General features: G+C 60.0%; 1 non-coding gene across 1 annotated transcript; it reads right to left on the reverse strand.

Annotated features, from left to right (window-relative positions):
• Positions 1–5,915: 5,915 nt before the first annotated feature.
• LOC131864918 (5S ribosomal RNA) lies at positions 5,916–6,034 on the reverse strand. The gene has a single exon (XR_009363645.1). It is a non-coding gene; the product is annotated as a 5S ribosomal RNA (ribosomal RNA).
• Between the last annotated feature and the right edge of the window lie 13,422 nt (positions 6,035–19,456).

Consider the following 19,456-nt stretch of genomic DNA (forward strand, 5'->3'; position numbering starts at 1 on the left):
GTTATGAGCTTGTCGCAGTGTGTACTTAGCAAACCGCGACCCACGTGCGAATCCACCCCGGCCACCCACCCCCGTCGAGGTGCACACCCTCCCTCGCGAAGTGCGCCCCGTTCGCCAAGTGTGAGCCCTGCCCGGGTGCGCGCACCTTGCTAGGGCGTCGGGTGTGCACCCGGCCCGGCCTACGTGCGTGCACCTGGACGGGGCGTCGTGTGCGTGCAGTGTCCCGTCTGCAACGCGGTGCCCACACACCACCTCGGGCGCAACGACCTGCGCTCACATGTGGGCCGAGTGCACCTTGGTGCATGTTCGGGGCGCCTCGGGTGCACGCTCGATCTTGCCCCGGTGCACCAAGGCGCTCGGTTTGCCCCGGGTGCGCACTTGGTGCAAGGTGGGCACCCAAAATAGGGATCAAGCACCAAAACACAAGTTTCGGGATGCAAAATGGGACCCAAGGACCACAAATGCGTTCCAAGACCCATGATGGGTCCACGAGAACAAAAATGTGTTCCGAGACTTAATAAACAAATATTGGGTTTTAGGAGAAGAAACATGCTCTGATGCCCAAAACGAGAATCGACCCCGAAAAGGCCACAGGCCAAAAGTGGGATGCGAGACAAAAAAAAATGGGACCCGAGGACCAAAATTGGGTTCCCAGGTCGAAGACAGGGCAACCGGACAAGAAACGACCTCTAAGGCTCGAAATGAGTCCCGACGACTAAAACTTGACAAGAAGCACCCATCAGGCACCCAACTCGACACCCATGGGATGCCGACCCACCCGGGCTTCCACCTAGCACACCTTGGCACCCACCCACCCTCGCACCCAACCTCGCACCCAACTTAGCACCTTTGAACCCACATTGGCACTCACCCTGACCCTGGCACCTTGGAACCCACATTGGCACTCACCTTGACCCTGGCACCCACCTTTGCACTCACCTTGGGACCCACCCTGGCTCCCACCTCGGCACCCACCCAGACACCCACCTTGGTTCCTTGGCACCCACCTTGGATCCTTGGCACCCACCCCGACACCCACCTTGGCACGCAACTTGGCTACTTGCCACCCACCTTGGCTCCTTGACGCCCACCCCGACAACCACCCCGTGACCTACCCTGGCTAGGGTTGGTGCACACCCACCCTGGTGCCCACCTTGGCACCCACCCCATGACCCACCTTGGCACGCACCTTAGTACCCACCCCGTTACCCACCCTAGGACCCACCCCGTGACCCACCTTGGCCAGGGTGGGTGCCTTGGTGCGCACAACTTGCCTGGGCTGCACACCAGGGCGGGCTCAAGATGGCACCCGCGTTCCGTTTTTTTCACTATCTTTCAAAACGGAAATTTTAAAATCTCGTTTTTTTTTTTTTTTTGCCTTTTCTGGAAATTAGTGAAGGCAGCGCATCAAAGGTGCGCAATGCTGGTGCGAACCCGGGAGCGCTCCGATGTGTGCTCCAAGGTGCGGCGTGCACGAAGTCCGAGCCCGGCTTGCCCCGGGTGCGCACCTCGCGTGCACCTTCGCCGGGGTGAGCACCTTGGCTGGGTTGCGCGCCCTGGTGCGCACCAAGGAGCGCTCTGAAGTGTGCTCCAAGGTGCGGCGTGCACGAAGTCGGAGCTCGGTTTGCCCCGGGTGTGCACCTCGGGTGCGCACCTCGCGTGCACCTTCGCTGCGGTGGGCACCTTGGCTGGGTTGCGCGCCTTGGTGGGCACCATGCAGTGCACGAAGTCGGAGCCCGGTTTGCCCCGGGCGCGCACCTCCGCCAGGGTGGGCACCTTGGTGCGCACAACTTGCCTGGGCTGCGCACCAGGAAGGGCTCAAGATGGCACCCGCGTTCCGTTTTTTTCACTATCTTTCAGAACGGAAATTTTAAAATATCGTTTTTTTTTGCCTTTTCTGGAAATTAGTGAAGGCAGCGCATCAAAGGTGCGCAACGCTGGTGCGAACCTGGGAGCGCTCCGATGTGTGCTCCAAGGTGCGGCGTGCACGAAGTCGGAGCCCGGTTTGCCCCGGGTGCGCCCTGGTGGGCACCATGGTGCGCACCAAGGAGCGCTCCGAAGTGTGCTCCAAGGTGCGGCCTGCACGAAGTCGGAGCCCGGTTTGCCCCGGGCGTGCACCGCGGGTGGGCACCTTGGTGCGCATGCCTTGCCTGGGCTGCGCACCAGGGCGGGCTCAAGATGGCACCCGCGTTCCGTTTTTTTCACTATCTTTCAAAACGGAAATTTTAAAATCTCATTTTTTTTTGCCTTTTCTGGAAATTAGTGAAGGCAGCGCATCAAAGGTGCGCACCTCGCTGCCCACCACGGTGCGCAACGCCGGTGGGCACCCGGGAGTGCTTCGAAGTGTGCTCCAAGGTGCTGCGTGCACGTTGTCGGAGCCCGGTTTGCCCCGGGTGCGCACCTCGCGTGCACCTTCGTCGGGGTGGGCACCTTGGCTGGGTTTGCCCCGGCTGCGCTCCGAAGCGGGGTTATTGGAGCGCCGCCTCTTTTTTTGTCGGAGCGTTTGGTGGGGTTTCTCGCATTGGCTCTTCCCAGGCCCGGTTGCCACCCTGGCGCGCACGAAGTCGGAAGTAGGGTTAATTGCCCGGGTGCGCACCTTTGCCAGGGTGGGCACCTTACCTGGGCTGTGCACCAGGGCGGGCTCAAGATGGCACCCGCGTTCCGTTTTTTTCACTATCTTTCAAAACGGAAATTTTAAAATCTCCTCTTTTTTTTGCCTTTTCTGGAAATTAGTGAAGGCAGCGCATCAAAGGTGCGCACCTCGCTGCCCACCTTGGTGTGCTCTGAGGTGCGCACCCGGGAGCGCTACGAAGTGTGCTCCAAGGTGCGGCGTGCACGTTGTCGGAGCCCGGTTTGCCCCGGGTGCGCACCTCGCCTGCACCTTGGCCGGGGTGGGCACCCTGGCTGGGTTTGCCCAGGGTGCGCTCCGAAGCGGGGTTACTGGAGCGCCCCCTCTTTTTTTGTCAGAGCGTTTGGTGGGGTTTCTCGCATTGGCTCTTCCCAGGCCCGGTTGTTGGGTGCGCTCCCACCCTGGCGCGCGCGAAGTTGGAAGTTGGGTTAATTGCCCGGGCGCGCACCTTCGCCAGGGTGGGCACCTTGGTGCGCACACCTTGGCTGGGCTGCGCACCAGGGCGGGCTCAAGATGGCACCAGCATTCCCTTTTTCTCACTATCTTTCAAAACGGAAATTTTAAAATCTCGTTTTTTTTTGCCTTTTATGGAAATTAGTGAAGGCATCGCATCAAAGGTGCGCACCTCGCTGCCCACCTTGGTGTGCTCCGAGGTGCCCACCACGGTGCGCTCCGAGGTGCCCACCACGGTGCGCAACGCCGGTGCGAACCCGGGAGCGCCCCGATGTGTGCTCCAAGGTGCGGCGTGCACGAAGCCGGACCCCGGTTTGCCCCGGGTGCGCACCTCGCGTGCACCTTGGTGCGCACACCTTGGCTGGGTTGCGCGGCCTGGTGGGCACCATGGTGCGCACCAAGGAGCGCTCCAAAGTGTGCTCCAAGGTGCGGCGTGCACGAAGTCCTAGCCCGGTTTGCCCCGGGTGCGCACCTTCGCCGCGGTGGGCACCATGGCGTGCACGAAGTCGGAGCCCGGTTTGCCCCGGGTGCGCACCTCGCGTGCACCTTCGCCGGGGTGGGCACCTCGGCTGGGTTGCGCGCCCTGGTGCGCACCAAGGAGCGCTCCGAAGTGTGCTCCAAGGTGCGGCGTGCACGAAGTCGGAGCCCGGTTTGCCCCGGGTGCGCACCTTCGCCGCGGTGGGCACCCTGGTGCGCACCATGGCGTGCACGAAGTCGGAGCCCGGTTTGCCCCGGGTGCGCACCTCGCGTGCACCTTCGGCGGGGTTGCGCGCCCTGGTGCGCACCAAGGAGCGCTCCGAAGTGTGCTCCAAGGTGCGGCGTGCACGAAGTCGGAGCCCGGTTTGCCCCGGGTGCGCACCTCGCGTGCACCTTCGGCGGGGTTGCGCGCCCTGGTGGGCACCATGGTGCGCACCAAGGAGCGCTCCGAAGTGTACTCCAAGGTGCGGCGTGCACGAAGTCGGAGCCCGGTTTGCCCCGGGTGCGCACCTCGCGTGCACCTTCGCCGCGGTGGGCACCATGGCGTGCACGAAGTCGGAGCCCGGTTTGCCCCGGGTGCGCACCTCGCGTGCACCTTCGCCGGGGTGGGCACCTCGGCTGGGTTGCGCGCCCTGGTGCGCACCAAGGAGCGCTCCGAAGTGTGCTCCAAGGTGCGGCGTGCACGAAGTCGGAGCCCGGTTTGCCCCGGGTGCGCACCTCGCGTGCACCTTCGCCGCGGTGGGCACCATGGCGTGCACGAAGTCGGAGCCCGGTTTGCCCCGGGTGCGCACCCCGCGTGCACCTTCGCCGGGGTGGGCACCTCGGCTGGGTTGCGCGCCCTGGTGCGCACCAAGGAGCGCTCCGAAGTGTGCTCCAAGGTGCGGCGTGCACGAAGTCGGAGCCCGGTTTGCCCCGGGTGCGCACCTCGCGTGCACCTTCGCCGCGGTGGGCACCTTGGCTGGGTTGGGCACCATTGAGCGCTCCGAAGTGTGCTCCAAGGTGCGCACCATGGCCCTCCAAGGTGCGCAGCATGGCGTGCACGAAGTCGGAGCCCGGTTTGCCCCGGGTGCGCACCTCGCGTGCACCTTCGCCAGGGTGGGCACCTCGGTGCGCACACCTTCTCAATGTTTTCTTGCCTTTTCTGGAAATTGGTGAAGGCAGCGCATCAAAGGTGCGCACCTCGGTGTGCTCCGAGGTGCGAACCCGAGAGCGCTCCGAGGTGCCCACGAAGTCGAAAGTCGGGTTAATTGCATTGTTTTCCCCGGGTGCGCTCCGAGGTGCGCAACATCGGTGCGCACCAAGGAGGGCTCCGAAGTGTGCTCCAAGGTGCGCACGATTCGGAGCTCGGTTTGCCCGGGGTGCGCACACCTTGGCTGGGTTGCGCACCCTTTGTGCGCTCCAAGGTGCGCACGAAGTCGGAGCTCGGTTTGCCCCGGGTGCGCACCTTCGCCAGGGTGCGCACCTTGATGCGCACGCCTTGGCTGGGCTGCGCACCTTGGTGGGCGCCATGGTGCGCACCTTTCGTGCGCTCCAAGGTGCGCACGAAGTCGGAGCTCGGTTTGCCCCGGGTGCGCACCTTGGTGGGCGCCATGGTGCACTCCGAGGTGCCCAAGATTGGTGCGCACCAAGGAGCGCTCCGAAGTGCGCTCCAAGGTGCGCAGGTGCGCGCGAAGTCGAAAGTTGGGTTAATTGTCCGGTTTGCCTCGGGTGCGCACCTTGCGTGCACCTTCGCCAGGGTGGGCGCCTTGGTGCGCACACCTTGGCTGGGCTGCGCACCCGGGCGCGCACACCTTGGCACCCGCGTTTCCTTCATTTTAAATTTTTTTTTTTTACAATCTCTCAAGTGGGAAATTCTATAATCTCAACTTTTTTTGCCTTTTCAGGAAACTTTTGAATGGAGCGCATCATTGGTGCGCTCCGAAGTGTGCTCCAAGGTGCGCACCTCTGGTGTGCTCCAAAGCTCTCTCCAGCTGCGTGCACCTGCCCCGGCCGCGCACCCGGCCCCGCCCAGCTTCGCTCACCTGTCCCGGGCGTCTGGTGCGGAACCTTAGAGTAAGAAACATCACCGTGCACCTTGGCCAACGTGCGCGACTCGACCGAGCGCGCACTGGCCGAGGTGCACACCGATTTCACCTGGGTGCGCGCGCAGCACCTCGGGCGCACCGGGGTGCGCGCACAACGCCCGGGTTGCACCGTGGCCTGTGTGCTCGGGGCGCCTCGGGTGCGCGCTCGGTGTCGCCCCCGCGCGCGCGGTAGTGCGGGCAGCGCACCCCGGCCCGGCCCGGCCCCGACGAGAACGCAAACGGGCAAAAGGTTTATTCAAATAGCATTGCGACGCCCGGCGAAAAACTAAGAAAGGGTGCAACACCGGGACTTCCCGGGAGGTCACCCATCCCAGTACTACTCCGGCCCAAGCGCGCTTAACTGCGGAGTTCTGATGGGATCCGGTGCACTAACGCTGGTATGATCGCACCCGTTATGAGCTTGTCGCAGTGTGTACTTAGCAAACCGCGACCCACGTGCGAATCCACCCCGGCCACCCACCCCCGTCGAGGTGCACACCCTCCCTCGCGAAGTGCGCCCCGTTCGCCAAGTGTGAGCCCTGCCCGGGTGCGCGCACCTTGCTAGGGCGTCGGGTGTGCACCCGGCCCGGCCTACGTGCGTGCACCTGGACGGGGCGTCGTGTGCGTGCAGTGTCCCGTCTGCAACGCGGTGCCCACACACCACCTCGGGCGCAACGACCTGCGCTCACATGTGGGCCGAGTGCACCTTGGTGCATGTTCGGGGCGCCTCGGGTGCACGCTCGATCTTGCCCCGGTGCACCAAGGCGCTCGGTTTGCCCCGGGTGCGCACTTGGTGCAAGGTGGGCACCCAAAATAGGGATCAAGCACCAAAACACAAGTTTCGGGATGCAAAATGGGACCCAAGGACCACAAATGCGTTCCAAGACCCATGATGGGTCCACGAGAACAAAAATGTGTTCCGAGACTTAATAAACAAATATTGGGTTTTAGGAGAAGAAACATGCTCTGATGCCCAAAACGAGAATCGACCCCGAAAAGGCCACAGGCCAAAAGTGGGATGCGAGACAAAAAAAAATGGGACCCGAGGACCAAAATTGGGTTCCCAGGTCGAAGACAGGGCAACCGGACAAGAAACGACCTCTAAGGCTCGAAATGAGTCCCGACGACTAAAACTTGACAAGAAGCACCCATCAGGCACCCAACTCGACACCCATGGGATGCCGACCCACCCGGGCTTCCACCTAGCACACCTTGGCACCCACCCACCCTCGCACCCAACCTCGCACCCAACTTAGCACCTTTGAACCCACATTGGCACTCACCCTGACCCTGGCACCTTGGAACCCACATTGGCACTCACCTTGACCCTGGCACCCACCTTTGCACTCACCTTGGGACCCACCCTGGCTCCCACCTCGGCACCCACCCAGACACCCACCTTGGTTCCTTGGCACCCACCTTGGATCCTTGGCACCCACCCCGACACCCACCTTGGCACGCAACTTGGCTACTTGCCACCCACCTTGGCTCCTTGACGCCCACCCCGACAACCACCCCGTGACCTACCCTGGCTAGGGTTGGTGCACACCCACCCTGGTGCCCACCTTGGCACCCACCCCATGACCCACCTTGGCACGCACCTTAGTACCCACCCTGTTACCCACCCTAGGACCCACCCCGTGACCCACCTTGGCCAGGGTGGGTGCACCCACCCTGGTGCCCACCTTGGCACCCACCCATCCTAGCACCCAGCCTGTGACCGGGCTTGGAACCCAACCTTGCACCCGTCTTGGCCAGTGTGGGTGCGCACCCATCCTGGCACCCACGTTGTGACACACCCTTTAACCCACGCACCCTAGCAGCCACGTTGGCACCCACCTTGGAACACAACCTAGCAACTTGGCACCCACCCCGTGACCCACCTTGGCATCCACCATAGCAGTCGCCCACTTGGCACCCACCTTGGAACCCAAGTTGGCACCCACCTCGGCACCCACCTTGACACTTGTGGACCCACCTTGCCACTCACCCTAGCATCGACCCATCCTAGCACCCACCCTGGCACCTTTGCACCCTAGCACTCACCCATCCTAGCACCTAACCTGTGACCCACCTTTACACTCACCCTCGCACCCACCTTGGAACCCAACCTAGCACCCACCCACCCTGACACCAACCCTAGCACCTACCCACCCTTGCACCCACCCTGTGACCCATCTTGGCACCCACCCATCCTACCACTCAACCTATCACCCACCTTCTCACCCACCTTGGCATCCACCTTAGCACCCACCCACACTGGCACCTTGGCACCCACCTCGGGCAAGGTGGGTGCACACCCACCCTGACACCCAATTTAGAACCAACCGAGCATGTTACCCACCTTGGCACCCACATTGCAGCCCACCCTAGTACCCACCCTATGACCCACATTGGCATCCACACCCTAGCACCCAGGCACCTCGACACCCGCCTTGACACGCACCCTAGCACTAAACCTGTGACCCACCTTGGAACTCACCCTAGAACCCACCCACCCTGTGAACCACCTTGGCATCCACCTTAGCACCCACCCACCTTGGCACCCACTCTAGCACTCACCCATCCTAACACCCAACTTGTTACCCACCTTGGCACCCGCCCTCGCGTCCACCTTGAAACCCACCCTAGCACCCACCCACGCAGGAGCCCACCTTGGCACCCAACCTAACACCCACGCATCCTGGCACCCAACTTGTGACCCACCTTGGAACCCACCCTAGTACCCACCTTTGAACCCACTATATCACCAACCCACCTTGGCACCCACCCTATGACCCTCTTTGGAATCCACCCTAGCACGCACCCACCCTGGCACCCACCATGGAGCGCACCCTAGCACCCACCCACCTCGGCACGCACCTCAACACCCACCTTGGTGTGCGCACTGCGCCAACCTCTCAAAGACCCTATGTGGTGCGCTCCAAAGTGTACACCTTTGGTGCGCTCCAAGGTGCGCACCTTTGGTGCACACCGAGGTGCACACCAAAGTGTGCACCGAGGTGAGCACCAAAGTGCACTCCAAGGTGCACACCAAGGCGTGCACCTTTGGTGCGGTCAATGCAAACGAATTCGGAAGTTGGGGTCGATGTCCTAATCGCTGCTGCAGACTACACGTATGAGAATCGGACAAATAGCTTTATATAGGGGAGGTGTTGCGTTTGATGGGTCGACTCCCCTGGTTGTGTGCACTGCACCAACTTCAAAGACCCTGTCTTGTTTAAGAAGTCAAAAGTTGGGGTGGATGTCCTAATCATTGCTGCAGTCTACGCATGTATGAGAATCAGACAAATAGCTTATATAGGGGAGGTGTTGCATTCGGTGGGTTGACTCCCCTGGTTGTGCGCACTGCGCCAACCTCAAAGACCCCGCATAGCAGAAGAAGTCGGAAGTCGGATTTTGGTGAGCACCAAGGCGTGCACCTTTGGTGCGGTCAACGCAGACGAATTCAGAAGTTGGGGTGGATGTCCTAATCGTTGTTGCAGGCTACACATGTATGAGAATCAGACAAATAGCTTATATAGGGGAGGTGTTGGGTTTGATGGGTCAACTCCCTTGGTTGTGCGCATTACGCCAACCTCAAAGACCTTGTTTTCGTTAAGAAGTCAAAAGTTGGGGTCAATGTCCTAATGGCTCCTGTAGGCTACACATGTATGAGAATCGGACAAATAGCTTATATAGGGGAGGTGTTGGGTTTGATGGGTCGACTCCCCTGGTTGTGCGCATTACGTCAACCTCAAAGACCTTGTTTTCGTTAAGAAGTCAAAAGTTGGGGTCGATGTCCTAATTGCTCCTGTAGACTACACATGTATGAGAATCAGACAAATAGCTTATATAGGGGAGGTGTTGGGTTTGATGGGTTGACTCCCCTAGTTGTTCGCATTACACCAACCTCAAAGACCTTGTTTTCGTTTAGAAGCCGAAAGTTGGGGTCGATGTCCTAATTGCTCCTGCAGGCTACGCATGTATGAGAATCAGACAAATAGCTTATATAGGGGAGGTGTTGGGTTTGATGGGTCGACTCCCCTGGTTGTGCGCATTGCGCCAACCTCAAAGACCCTGCATTGCGGATGAAGTCGAAAGTCAGAGTTTGGTGTGCTACAAGGTGTGGTCGAAGGTGCTCACCTAGGTGTGCACCTTTGGAGCGCAGGAAAAGTGCCCTCCAAAAGTGCGCACCTTTGGAGTGCACAAAAGTGCCCTCCAAAAGTGCGCACCTTTGGAGCGCACAAAAGTGCCCTCCAAAAAGTGCCCTCCAAAAGTGCGCACCTTTGGAGCGCACAAAAGTGCCCTCCAAAAAGTGCCCTCCAAAAGTGCGCACCTTTGGAGTGCAGAAAAGTGCCCTCCAAAAAGTGCCCTCCAAAAGTGTGCACCTTTGGAGTGCACAAAAGTGCCCTCCAAAAGTGCGCACCTTTGGAGCGCAGAAAAGTGCCCTCCAAAAAGTGCCCTCCAAAAGTGCGCACCTTTGGAGCGCAGAAAAGTGCCCTCCAAAAAGTGCCCTCCAAAAGTGCGCACCTTTGGAGCGCAGAAAAGTGCCCTCCAAAAAGTGCCCTCCAAAAGTGCGCACCTTTGGAGCGCAGAAAAGTGCCCTCCAAAAAGTGCCCTCCAAAAGTGCGCACCTTTGGAGCGCACAAAAGTGCCCTCCAAAAAGTGCCCTCCAAAAGTGCGCACCTTTGGAGCGCACAAAAGTGCCCTCCAAAAGTGCGCACCTTTGGAGCGCACAAAAGTGCCCTCCAAAAGTGCGCACTTTTGGTGCGCACCAAGGCGCTGGTTCGGTCGTTGCAGGCGAGTTCGGAAGTTGGGGTCGATGTCCTGAGCGGAGGTGCAAACTACACAGGTGTCGGAATCGGACAAATAGCTTATATAGGGGAGGTGTATGCTTCGATGGGTCGACTCCCCAGGTTGAGCGCACCGCGCCAACCTCAAAGACCCTACGGTATGGATGAAGTCGGAAGTTGGGTCCGATGACCGATTCGATTAGTAGGTATGCTCATGAGGTCGGAATTTGGGTCCGATGACCTGCCATGTGCAGGAAGGCGAATGTTGGCACTGTGCGTTGCAAGGTGCACACCAAGGTGCTGGTGCGGTCTTTTTAGTCGAGTTCGGAAGTTGGGGTCGATGTCCTGATCGGAGGTGCAAGCTACACAGGTGTGGGAATCGGACAAATAGCTTATATAGGGGAGGTGTATGCTTCGTTGGGTCGACTCCCCGGGTTGAGCGCACCGCGCCAACCTCAAAGACCCTACGGTATGGATGAAGTCGGAAGTTGGGTCCGATGACCGATTCGATATGTAGGCATACTCGCGAGGTCGGAATTTGGGTCCGATGACCTGCCATGTGCAGGAAGGCGAATGTTGGCACTGTGCGTTGCAAGGTGCGCACCAAGGCGCTGGTTCGGTCGTTGCAGGCGAGTTCGGAAGTTGGGGTCGATGTCCTGATCGGAGGTGCAAACTACACAGGTGTGGGAATCGGACAAATAGCTTATATAGGGGAGGTGTATGCTTCGTTGGGTCGACTCCCCGGGTTGAGCGCACCGCGCCAACCTCAAAGACCCTACGGTATGGATGAAGTCGGAAGTTGTGTCCGATGACCGATTCGATATGTAGGCATACTCGCGAGGTCGGAATTTGGGTCCGATGACCTGCCATGTGCAGGAAGGCGAATGTTGGGACTGTGCGTCGCAAGGTGCGCACCAAGGCGCTGGTGCCGTCGTTGCAGTCGAGTTCGGAAGTTGGGGTCGATGTCCTGGTCAGAGGTGCAAACTACACAGGTGTGGGAATCGGACAAATAGCTTATATAGGGGAGGTGTATGCTTCGATGGGTCGACTCCCCGGGTTGAGCGCACCGCGCCAACCTCAAAGACCCTACAGTATGGATGAAGTCGGAAGTTGGGTCCGATGACCGATTCGATACGTAGGCATATTGGCGAGGTCTGAATTTGTGTCCGATGACCTGCCATGCGCAGGAAGGCGGAATTTGGGTCCGATGACCGAGTTGATGGCGTGCCATGCGCAGAAAGGCGGAATTTGGGTCCGATGACCGAGTTGATGTTGATGGCCCGCCATGCACAGGAAGGCGGAATTTGGGTCCGATGACCGATTTGAAGGCGTGCCATGCGCAGAAAGGCGGAGTTTGGGTCCGATGACCGAGTTGATATTGATGGCCCGCCATGCGCAGGAAGGCGGAATTTGGGTCCGATGACCTGACATACGCATGGAGTCCGACTCGGGGGCCGATGTTCGATTCGATGACTTGCATTGTGGGTAAAGTCGGAAGTTGTGGTCTTTGACCCGATTCGATGACCAGACTTCGGCTGCTTGAGAATCGGACAAATAACTTATATAGGGGAGGTAGTGTTCTCGAGCATCCTCCCCCCGTGCCCGTTTATGTCGATTGATGCTGGTGCTCGACTGGTTGGAGCGCTCGGATGCAAAAATCTTGCACCAGGATTTATCGATTGTGATGGACACGGCAAGTCTCCTGATTGCTATGCAGGAGCTCATCGTGAATCTCTATGCGGCCTTGGTATGGACTCGACCTGCGGAATGGTTCGGCAATGGTAGTCGCTCCAACACGTCCTTGCAATGGCCACAGAGGTGATTCGACTAGAGCTCCAGTCTAGCTTTTGGGTTGCTTGGCGGACTGGTATAGCCGCGATCGAGTTCCGGCCATGAACGTTTTAGATAGCTCTTGGGCTTTCTGGGACGGAAGTCGGAAGTTTGGGCTGTTGTCCGATTTGATGACCATTCTTCGGATGTGTGAGAATCGGACAAATAACTTATATAGGGGACTGTGTTGTCTCACGCAGCCCCCTCCGTGCCCCTCTATCTCGACCGATGTTGGTGCTTGAAAGGGTTGGGATCGCTCGGATTTATAAACGTGCACCACCATTTGTCGAGTGTGAGGGACGCGGCAGGTCTCCTAAATGCTATACGGGCGCTCTCTGAGAATCTCTATCCGGCCTCGACACAGACTAGTCTTGCTGAATGGTTTGGCACTGGTAGTCGATCCAACACGTCGTTGTTGTGGCCGCCTAGGCGATTCGATTCGAGCCCCCGTCTAGCTTTTGGGTTGCTTGGCGGATTTTGCCCTATCCGCAAGTGAGCTCGGTCCCTAAACGTTCGAGAAACCCGATTGCTATGCGCCGACTCTCTTTCTTGCGAGCCTCCATCTAGCTTTTGGGTCTCTACGGAACGGAAGTCGGAATCTGGGACCGTTGTTTGATTCGACGAGGCAGACTACGGTTGTGCGAGAATCGGACAAATAACTTATATAGGGGAGGTGTTGACTGGAGCATTCTCCCCCGTGCCCCTCTAACTCGACCAATGCTGGCGCTCGAACGGTGGTAGCGCTCGGATTTTCGTTGAGCGCCAGCATTGGTCGATTTAGAGGGGCATGCGAGATTCCCGAATGCTATGCGAGGGCTCTAACGGAAATGTCTATTGGTTTCGGTATGGATGCAATTGCGAGTGGTTCGGCAAAGGTAGTCGTTCCGATGCGTCCATGTCGTGGCCAAATCGATAATTCGATTTGAGCCCTCGTATAGCATTTGGGTCTCTCGATGTGATTCCGCATTCCAGTCCCTTTGGGCACTGCTTGAGCCGCATCCCAGGGGGTTCCCTTCCCAATAATCTGCCTCGCAACCCGATTGCTATGCGGTGAGGCTCCTCGGCCGCCTCGGAACTATCTGTGTATCAGACGCATCGCGGGATAAGGGGTTGGCAACGGTAGTCGCCCCAAGCGCGTCCGATGCTTGGACCATTCCGAGGCGGCCCTGAAGCCTCTTCCGTCTAGCCGTTGGGTCCTTCTCGCCGCATCCCTTGCCTCGCACCCCGATTGCTATGCGGTGAGGCTCCTCGGCCGCCTTGGAACTATCTGTGTATCAGACGCATCGCGGGATAAGGGGTTGTCACTGGTAGTCGCCCCAAGCGCGTCCGATGCTTGGACCATTCCGAGGCGGCCCTGAAGCCTCTTCCGTCTAGCCGTTGGGTCCTTCTCGCCGCATCCCTCGACTCGCACCCCGATTGCTATGCGGTGAGGCTCCTCGGCCGCCTTGGAACTATCTGTGTATCGGACGCGTCGCGGGATAAGGGGTTGTCACTGGTAGTCGCCCCAAGCGCGTCCGATGCTTGGACCATTCCGAGGCGGCCCTGAAGCCTCTTCCGTCTAGCCGTTGGGTCCTTCTCGCCGCATCCCTCGCCTCGCACCCCGATTGCTATGCGGTGAGGCTCCTCGGCCGCCTTGGAACTATCTGTGTATCGGACGCGTCGCGGGATAAGGGGTTGTCACTGGTAGTCGCCCCAAGCGCGTGCGATGCATGGACCATTCCCAGGCGGCCCTGAAGCCTCTTCCGTCTAGCCGTTGGGTCCTTCTCGCCGCATCCCTCGCCTCGCACCCCGATTGCTATGCGGTGAGGCTCCTCGGCCGCCTTGGAACTATCTGTGTATCGGACGCGTCGCGGGATAAGGGGTTGTCACTGGTAGTCGCCCCAAGCGCGTCCGATGCTTGGACCATTCCGAGGCGGCCCTGAAGCCTCTTCCGTCTAGCCGTTGGGTCCTTCTCGCCGCATCCCTCGCCTCGCACCCCGATTGCTATGCGGTGAGGCTCCTCGGCCGCCTTGGAACTATCTGTGTATCGGACGCGTCGCGGGATAAGGGGTTGTCACTGGTAGTCGCCCCAAGCGCGTCCGATGCTTGGACCATTCCGAGGCGGCCCTGAAGCCTCTTCCGTCTAGCCGTTGGGTCCTTCTCGCCGCATCCCTCGCCTCGCACCCCGATTGCTATGCGGTGAGGCTCCTCGGCCGCCTTGGAACTATCTGTGTATCGGACGCGTCGCGGGATAAGGGGTTGTCACTGGTAGTCGCCCCAAGCGCGTCCGATGCTTGGACCATTCCGAGGCGGCCCTGAAGCCTCTTCCGTCTAGCCGTTGGGTCCTTCTCGCCGCATCCCTCGCCTCGCACCCCGATTGCTATGCGGTGAGGCTCCTCGGCCGCCTTGGAACTATCTGTGTATCGGACGCATCGCGGGATAAGGGGTTGTCACTGGTAGTCGCCCCAAGCGCGTCCGATGCTTGGACCATTCCGAGGCGGCCCTGAAGCCTCTTCCGTCTAGCCGTTGGGTCCTTCTCGCCGCATCCCTCGCCTCGCACCCCGATTGCTATGCGGTGAGGCTCCTCGGCCGCCTTGGAACTATCTGTGTATCGGACGCGTCGCGGGATAAGGGGTTGTCACTGGTAGTCGCCCCAAGCGCGTCCGATGCTTGGACCATTCCGAGGCGGCCCTGAAGCCTCTTCCGTCTAGCCGTTGGGTCCTTCTCGCCGCATCCCTCGCCTCGCACCCCGATTGCTATGCGGTGAGGCTCCTCGGCCGCCTTGGAACTATCTGTGTATCGGACGCGTCGCGGGATAAGGGGTTGTCACTGGTAGTCGCCCCAAGCGCGTCCGATGCTTGGACCATTCCGAGGCGGACCTGAAGCCTCTTCCGTCTAGCCGTTGGGTCCTTCTCGCCGCATCCCTCGCCTCGCACCCCGATTGCTATGCGGTGAGGCTCCTCGGCCGCCTTGGAACTATCTGTGTATCGGACGCGTCGCGGGATAAGGGGTTGTCACTGGTAGTCGCCCCAAGCGCGTCCGATGCTTGGACCATTCCGAGGCGGCCCTGAAGCCTCTTCCGTCTAGCCGTTGGGTCCTTCTTGCCGCATCCCTCGCCTCGCACCCCGATTGCTATGCGGTGAGGCTCCTCGGCCGCCTTGGAACTATCTGTGTATCGGACGCGTCGCGGGATAAGGGGTTGTCACTGGTAGTCGCCCCAAGCGCGTCCGATGCTTGGACCATTCCGAGGCGGCCCTGAAGCCTCTTCCGTCTAGCCGTTGGGTCCTTCTCGCCGCATCCCTCGCCTCGCACCCCGATTGCTATGCGGTGAGGCTCCTCGGCCGCCTTGGAACTATCTGTGTATCGGACGCATCGCGGGATAAGGGGTTGTCACTGGTAGTCGCCCCAAGCGCGTCCGATGCTTGGACCATTCCGAGGCGGCCCTGAAGCCTCTTCCGTCTAGCCGTTGGGTCCTTCTCGCCGCATCCCTCGCCTCGCACCCCGATTGCTATGCGGTGAGGCTCCTCGGCCGCCTTGGAACTATCTGTGTATCGGACGCGTCGCGGGATAAGGGGTTGTCACTGGTAGTCGCCCCAAGCGCGTCCGATGCTTGGACCATTCCGAGGCGGACCTGAAGCCTCTTCCGTCTAGCCGTTGGGTCCTTCTCGCCGCATCCCTCGCCTCGCACCCCGATTGCTATGCGGTGAGGCTCCTCGGCCGCCTTGGAACTATCTGTGTATCGGACGCGTCGCGGGATAAGGGGTTGTCACTGGTAGTCGCCCCAAGCGCGTCCGATGCTTGGACCATTCCGAGGCGGCCCTGAAGCCTCTTCCGTCTAGCCGTTGGGTCCTTCTCGCCGCATCCCTCGCCTCGCACCCCGATTGCTATGCGGTGAGGCTCCTCGGCCGCCTTGGAACTATCTGTGTATCGGACGCGTCGCGGGATAAGGGGTTGTCACTGGTAGTCGCCCCAAGCGCGTCCGATGCTTGGACCATTCCGAGGCGGACCTGAAGCCTCTTCCCTCTAGCCGTTGGGGCTTTCTCGCCGCATCCCTCGCCTCGCACCCCGATTGCTATTCGGTGAGGCTCCTCGGCCGCCTTGGAACTATCTGTGTATCGGACGCATCGCGGGATAAGGGGTTGGCAGTGGTAGTCGCCCCAAGCGCGTCCGATGCTTGGACCATTCCGAGGCGGCCCTGCAGCCTCTTCCGTCTAGCCGTTGGGGCCATCTCGCTGCATCCCCCACCTCGCACCACGATTGCTATGCGGTGAGGCTCCTTGGCCGCCTCGGAACTATCTGTGTATCGGACGCATCGCGGGATAAGGGGTTGTCACTGGTAGTCGCCCCAAGCGCGTCCGATGCTTGGACTATTCCGAGGCGGCCCTGCAGCCTCTTCCGTCTAGCCGTTGGGGCCATCTCGCCGCATCCCCCAGCTCCTCGGCCGCCTCGGAACTATCTGTGTATCGGACGCATCGCGGGATAAGGGGTTGGCAGTGGTAGTCGCCCCAAGCGCGTTCGATGCTTGGACTATTCCGAGGCGGCCCCGCAGCCTCTTCCGTCTACCCTTTGGGGCCATCTCGCCGCATCCCTCGCCTCGCACCCCGATTGCTATGCGGTGAGGCTCCTCGGCCGCCTGGGAACTATCTTCGTATCGGATGCATCGCGGGATAAGGGGTTGTCACTGGTAGTCGCCCCAAGCGCGTCCGATGCTTGGACTATTCCGAGGCGGCCCTGTGGCCTCTTCCGTCTAGCCGTTGGGGCCATCTCGCCGCATCCCTCACCTCGCACCCCCATTGCTATGCGGTGAGGCTCCTCGGCCGCCTTGGAACTGTCTTCGTATCGGAAGCATCGCGGGATAAGGGGTTGTCACTGGTAGTCGCCCCAAGCGCGTCCGATGCTTGGACTATTCCGAGGCGGCCCTGCAGCCTCTTCCGTCTAGCCGTTGGGGCCATCTCGCCGCATCCCCCACCTCGCACCCGGATTGCTATGCGGTGAGGCTCCTCGGCCGCCTTGGAACTATCTTCGTATCGGACGCATCGCGGGATAAGGGGTTGTCACTGGTAGTCGCCCCAAGCGCGTCCGATGCTTGGACTATTCCGACGCGGCCCTGTGGCCTCTTCCGTCTAGCCGTTGGGGCCATCTCGCCGCATCCCCCACCTCGCACCCCGATTGCTATGCGGTGAGGCTCCTCGGCCGCCTTGGAACCATCTTCGTATCGGACGCATCGCGGGATGAGGGGTTGTCACTGGTAGTCGCCCCAAGCGCGTCCGATGCTTGGACCATTCCGAGGCGGCCCTGAAGCCTCTTCCGTCTAGCCGTTGGGGCCTTCCCGCCCCATCCCTCGCCTCGCACCCCCGATTGCTATGCGGTGAGGCTCCTCGGCCGCCTTGGAACCATCTGTGTATCGGACGCATCGCGGGATAAGGGGTTGGCACTGGTAGTCGCCCCAAGCGCGTCCGATGCTTGGAGCATTCCGAGGTGGCCCTGAAGCCTCTTCCGTCTAGCCGTTGGGGCCTTCCCGCCCCATCCCTCGCCTCGCACCCCGATTGATATGCGGTGAGGCTCCTCGGCCGCCTTGGAACTATCTGTGTATCGGACGCATCGCGGGATAAGGGGTTGGCACTGGTAGTCGTCCCAATCGCGTCCGATGCTTGGACCATTCCGAGGCGGCCCTGCAGCCTCTTCCGTTTAGCCGTCGGGGCCTTCCCGCCGCATCCCTCGCCTCGCATCCCGATTCCTATGCGGTGAGTCTTCTCGGCCGCCGCGGAACTATACCTGTTATTGCTACTGCATCCTTCGGCTGGTAACCTCCTCTGCCGCCTTGGAACGTTCTCTTTGTCGGACGCGTCGCGGGATAAGGGGTTGGCACTGGTAGTCGCCCCAAGCGCGCCCGATGCATAGACCGCTCCGAGTTGACCTTGCTTTCAGCCTCTCACATGCATAGACCTCTCTGAGTCGACCCTGCAGCCTCTCACGTTTAGCCTTTGGAATCTCGCCTCACAACATGATTGCTATCCTTGATGCATCCCTTGCCTCGAGCCCTGATTGCTTTCTTGGCTGCATCCCTCCTCTCCTCACAGCCCGGTTGTCATCACTGCTTCATCCGTCGCTTCATGCATTCTGGCTGCTGGGCCCTTCCCACCGCACACCTCGATTGCTATCTCTTCTGCATCACACACCCCGATTGCTATCTCTGCTACATCCCTCGGCTCTCACTTCTGCATCCTTCGCCTCCCACCTCGATTGCTATCAATGCTGCATCCGTAACCTCACACCCCGATTGCTATGCGGGGAGGCTCCTTGGCCGCCTTGGAAATTTCTGTGTGTCGGACGCACCGCGGGATAAGGGGTTGGCACTGGTAGTCGCCCCAAGTGCGCCCGATTCTTAGACCGCTTCGAGGTGACCTCGTAGCCTCTTTCGTCCAGGCTTCCTGCCTTCAACGCCCTTTTTACACCTCGATTGCTATGCGCGGGCTCGTTGGCGTCTATCACCTCTCTGCGAAGAGTGGCACGATGATTGTTGGGGTAAATCGTAGCAGTCCGATCTCTGGCCTTGGGCCATTGTGAGGGCTGATCGATTTCCTGTGCGCATCTCGTGTTCGCCCAGTAACAGACTCGACGACTTGTAATCGGTCTTGTTCCCGATTGTTCCTGGAGGTAGTCTTCGGAACTCTTGGATTTGACCTGTCACTCGAACTGTCCTCTTCCGAGGATGCTTGTGTGTGTGTGCTTGTGCCATTTCCTTGGCGGTATTAACGAGATATTAAAGAGCGGAGTGAGCGCCTCGCCCAGCTATGTTTGGGGCTCTCACTCCCTTACCCGGTGTGCGACCGCTTTGCACGTAGGTTGCGGAGCATCGCGACTCTTTCGATGTTTGGCGGTTGTCTTCCGGTGATGCGTTGGTCCCGAAGTGCACGTTACTAGCATTTCTGCCATTGTTCTCGATCTTTGGCACGTTCCTTCGTTGCAATTGGATATATATCTCCGTTTATACGCGCAGGCTTCTCCCGCCTATTCAGCGCTGTCCCACTCTCAGCACTCTCGTGGTCTCCTTGGCTTCTCTCTCCCGTGAGCGAGCTCTCTTCTCGAGTCTTTTCCATGTCCCATGGAGGTTGCCTTGCGAAATTCGGGCACACAAACGTGACCGGATAAGAGCGGAATTGCCTATGAGGAGAAGCTCACCTTAGGGAGCAGCAATGCCGAGTGTTTCGACAGAGGGTAGAGGGGGCGTTGTTTGGGCGGTTGCACAA

This window comes from Cryptomeria japonica, unplaced genomic scaffold (assembly GCF_030272615.1).
Source record: "Cryptomeria japonica unplaced genomic scaffold, Sugi_1.0 HiC_scaffold_98, whole genome shotgun sequence".
Lineage (NCBI taxonomy): Eukaryota > Viridiplantae > Streptophyta > Pinopsida > Cupressales > Cupressaceae > Cryptomeria > Cryptomeria japonica.